This window comes from Ipomoea triloba, chromosome 3 (assembly GCF_003576645.1).
Source record: "Ipomoea triloba cultivar NCNSP0323 chromosome 3, ASM357664v1".
Classification (NCBI taxonomy): domain Eukaryota; kingdom Viridiplantae; phylum Streptophyta; class Magnoliopsida; order Solanales; family Convolvulaceae; genus Ipomoea; species Ipomoea triloba.
In genome coordinates this window covers 12,583,738-12,588,262 of record NC_044918.1, presented here as the reverse complement: position 1 = coordinate 12,588,262, position 4,525 = coordinate 12,583,738, and the positions used below count along the sequence as shown (strand labels likewise).

At 40.1% G+C, this 4,525-nt stretch overlaps 1 long non-coding RNA gene across 1 annotated transcript; it reads right to left on the bottom strand.

Annotated features, from left to right (window-relative positions):
- Positions 1 to 3,729: 3,729 nt before the first annotated feature.
- On the bottom strand, positions 3,730 to 4,269 carry LOC116012186. Its single transcript, XR_004097125.1, has 2 exons — positions 4,110 to 4,269; positions 3,730 to 4,001 (listed from the first exon to the last, which is right to left on the bottom strand). It is a non-coding gene; the product is annotated as an uncharacterized LOC116012186 (long non-coding RNA).
- Positions 4,270 to 4,525: the final 256 nt, after the last annotated feature.

Sequence of the window (4,525 nt, the reverse complement as noted above, 5' to 3'; positions counted from 1 at the left end):
ACTACTCATCGTGTATACCTCTCATTGTCATCACTACAAGAAAAATGTTCATAGATAACGATTTTTAACCGTTGTCTATGAGATAAAATTTCTGTTGTTGAAGCCGGTGTTGTTGTATGTCCCGCCCAAAGACAAAGGTTTTTAACCGTTGTCTTTTCTAGACAAGACAACGGTTCCGTTGTCTATTGAGTGTTGTTGAAAGTCATGCACATAGACAACGGTTTTTAACCATGGTCTTTTCTAGAAAAAGACAACAGTTAAAAACCGTTGTCTATTTAGTGTTGTTGAAACCGGGGTTGTTAAAAGTCACGCGCATAGACAACTGTTTTTAACCGTTGTCTTTTCTAGAAAACACAACGATTTTTTAACCATTGTCTATTGAGTGTTGTTGATACCGGTGTTGTTAAAAGTCATGCACATACCGGTGAGCGACGTGGCGGCTCTCTGGAAGTTTTCCACGCGTGGTGGTGGCGTGGAAGGCGTGCTGTGCGAAAGCTTACCTTGGTTTCCCTTCCTTCCTTTGCTAGTGATGATGTTCGTCGATTGATTGCGGGCAACTTATAACTCTCGGGTGTATAATCTGTACTTGTTAGCTCAACCGAGGTTATAGAAACATTATTGAAATAAAGCTAAGAAAAAAAACATACTATAGAAAATAAAGAAAAACTGAAAGAAGCGTAAGATAACATTGGAACTGCCTCCCAAGTGCGCCATGGTTTTACGTCTCCTGGCCAGACGTAAAATGGCCTATCCTTCAAGGCACACAGATTTTGGGACCTTACCAAGCGTCCCGTGAAGTTTAGCTTCAAGGAAGGTCCCAAGGTGGGTAACATCCTTGAATTCCCACAAAGATAAAGGACAGATAAAATTCATAGTTGGAAGAATTCTAGACTCAAACACCCTCCTTAGCTCTTCTAAGATGGTGTCTACTTGCTTTTCTTTTTCCTCTCTTCTCCCCCTAAAGATTTTCTCATCTCTTTCAAACCATATCTCCTCACACCCTTCCTCAATTTCGAGTGTGGTCAACTCTCTCCACTCATCTTTTTCCATAAGATTAATCATGAAGGACCTATTATTTCCCATCATCTTTTCCTTACACTCATCACTCCACTCTATTTGATTAGAAAAATCACTCACACTCTCACACGAATAGAATGAAGCATCATCCTCTTCACTCACCAACTCATCCTCACCTAAGACAAAGGAAACATCTTCTAAAAAGGTAAAGCAATCATAGTCATTAGCGAACAAGATGGAATCCTTACAAGCATTAGTCAATATATCAAGACTTTCCATGGATTCATCCTCCCGAAATTTAAAGCAATCATAATCACATGTAAGGGAAATCTTAATGCGACGGGAGTCATCCACACAAGTGTCAAGGGTGTTTTCAAAAAGAACACAAGGATTTTCAAGCATATTAGCACAAGAAAGATTAGGAATTTTACCATATGTTGGCTCTTCTTCTTCCCACACCGTCTCAATTTCTTCATCCTCACTCTCCATCTCTACTTCCTTTTGATTTTCCAATTCGAAGGTTGGAACTTCTCAAGCACCGGGGCGTAACAATCCTCCACTCCTTCGAAACTCTCCTCTCCCCTAGCATTTTGCGCTTTTTCAACCTCTTGTACAATCCTTGGATAGGCTTCCAAAGTGGGGATGTCATCTATGATGGTGGAATTGGCTCGGGACTCATTCATTCTCATAAGCACCTCCATCATGGATAGCATCTTCGTTTCAACTTCTTCTAATGGAGGTCCTTTCTCCCAGAGGGTAGCGAGATAGTCCTTTAATTCACTCTTGATTTCGGCTTTTAGTTTAGCCGTATCCTCATTGGCCATCCTTGTGGATTCGTCAATTTTTGCTTTTAGTATTTCAATTTCTTCGGTGGCCGGTGGGATATAATCGCAAGGATTTATATGGGTATTATATGGGAAAGAGGGTGGTGTTTCATAGGAGTAGGTAGTATTGCTTTCTTTGTGGTTTTGTGATGGAGGTGGGTAGTAAGTGTTTAGTTGGGAATTGGGAAATGAATGTGACTCGGGAGTATAGCTTGGATCAAGTTGTTACATCATTTGCGCAAGCTTACTCTCTATGTTTTGAGATATGTCTTTAGAGCTTAATGAGTCAATTTCTTGTGAATTTGGTGGTGAAGGGTAAGTTTCTTGGAATTGTGGATGTGGTGTTCCATAAGGATATAGGTGATGATTTGGTGTATGGATTGGATAGTGATATAGAGGTGGTAAATGATATGTTTGGTGGATTGGATAGTGGTATGAGTGTGTGTAACTGTAACACCCCTCGGGCCGGCTTACCGTACATCCTGAGGAGTCTGGCTTGCCGTACAACCCAAGGTGTTACCGCCACACCCAAAACAAGTTCTATCATCCCTTTGACAGACCCCGCTTCAGGTGCACAGGCTAAAAGAAACTTACTCAACACACACAGTCACTCACTTTGAAATAACATACAAGATATATATATATATATATATATATAAATATTTACAAAGTAAGTACCGGAAATTTTTGCCTAACGGCCAACATAAGTTTAAAGCCATACATGTCCCCACTAACCAAGATCAGTCACTCCCCTGGCTACAAAATATATTTACACAAAAGGAATAAACCCCTACAGACCTTCTGTGCATCCTGCTTACACGATCTGGAGATACGTCGGACCCGTAAACTCACCCCAGACAAGATGCCATTCCCCTTCGTACCATGTGATATGGTCTAGGAACCGGGAAGCGACTATGACCATAGACCACTCCTCCCAACTCTCGGGAGGACCCGGGTCCCAAGGGTAAGGATAATAAACTATAAACTCTAGGGGTTACTTCCTACCAGCACCTCGATGGGGTAAAAACCAAAAGTGGCCTGTACGTCAGGACCATCAGGAATAGGAATAACACTATTTACTGCCGGTGAGCTATTGGGAGCTGTAGGAGCATAGCCAGGCGCATAAGGGTCGGCGCCACTCATCCGCTGCACAAAAACGTCGTAGTCCATNCCCCGATCTAACGCTGATCCCTTGGCACCAGGTACGTTAAAATGATTCCCAGTCGGCCTAACCGGGTCCGTTAAAACGAAACCTGCCCGCAATAATCGGGGTATCTATACCTTAAGTGTGCACACCCCCGTGGGAATACCGCATCCGACGAGTTATATAGTACCCAGCGACTAGACGTCGCATAAGTATGAATTGGATGTCATACGGCACAACATTTAATATGTAACAACCGCTGGGCAAGGGCACTTCATGCAGAGCATATGCCACCCGTGGGTTAGTCAAGGTCCTCCTCCTCTTGCTCAGAAACTAAGGTTTTCCTTCTCTTTTCTCTTTAACGACATTGGTTTTAACCATTTCTTTTCAGAAATTCAGCTTGGCGCAGTTTGAAAGATCGAGCCGGTAAGAATAGTTCCCGAACTCTTTTTCACTTGAAATTTTTATGGTAGAACCCTAACTCATAGTAATTGATGTTCATAAAAAGTTTTGGTCATCTAGGTTCACGAATTTACACAGAAAATTCCCTTTTTGCCCTTGGCAGTGTGCTGTCCGGATTTTTCTTCTCTCTGGACCAGTTTTGGAAAATAATTTTGAAACCACACTTATACTACTCCAAAAATTATGAAATTTTTATGGTAGCATCTACACGTATAGAACTACATGTATAAAAAAAAATTGGATCAAAATACCTTACCGATTTTTCCCAAAAATTCACGGAAGTCACTGCCAGAAACTAGCTTGATTTTATTTCAATATTTTCACAAGTATAAGCCTATATGGCATAAGCATAATTTATACATACACCTTATATACACCATATACAGGCAACTTATACTAAACATTTTTACTAAATTTCACCAAGTCACAATCAACCATCAATTATTCAAACTTGAGCAATCTAGTCCAACTTAAGGGAACTCCTTACCTCCAAAGTAGTTAATATTGTCTTAAAGATGCTTTTGGTGGATTTTCCCCAATTCCTTCTTGAAACCCTAGCTCCCAATTCATCATCATAACAACAAGATTCAAGAAATCAAGACTTAGATTCTTAAACTAGGAAAGGAAATAAAGCTATCTACCGAATAAAATTAAAGTTTTACCGAATCTTTGATGAAGATGTGAAGAAGGATTGGTTATGGAGTTCTTAAGACTTGAGGTTGAAGATGAAGAAAATTCCCTCCTTTTCCTCTCCCTTGTTTCGGCCAAATGGGGAAAATGAAGACCAAAAATTCATTTCCCACTTATATAATAATATTTAGGGGTGGATTAAAGTGACAAGTGTCACAATCCTAGAAATCTTGGAAAAATATCTTAACATGGACTGTTTGGGGTTAAAACAGATGAAATTTTGGTAGGAAATAATTTAAATAGAATATTCTTGAAACTAAAATTTTATTCCAGTCAAAAGCTCCAATTTGGGCTAGGTTCGGTACACCGCAGAATCTTCGCGATGTACGATCAAAAATAAATTTTTGCTGCTATGGGCTAATTTAATTCAATAGGAAATTCAAAAATA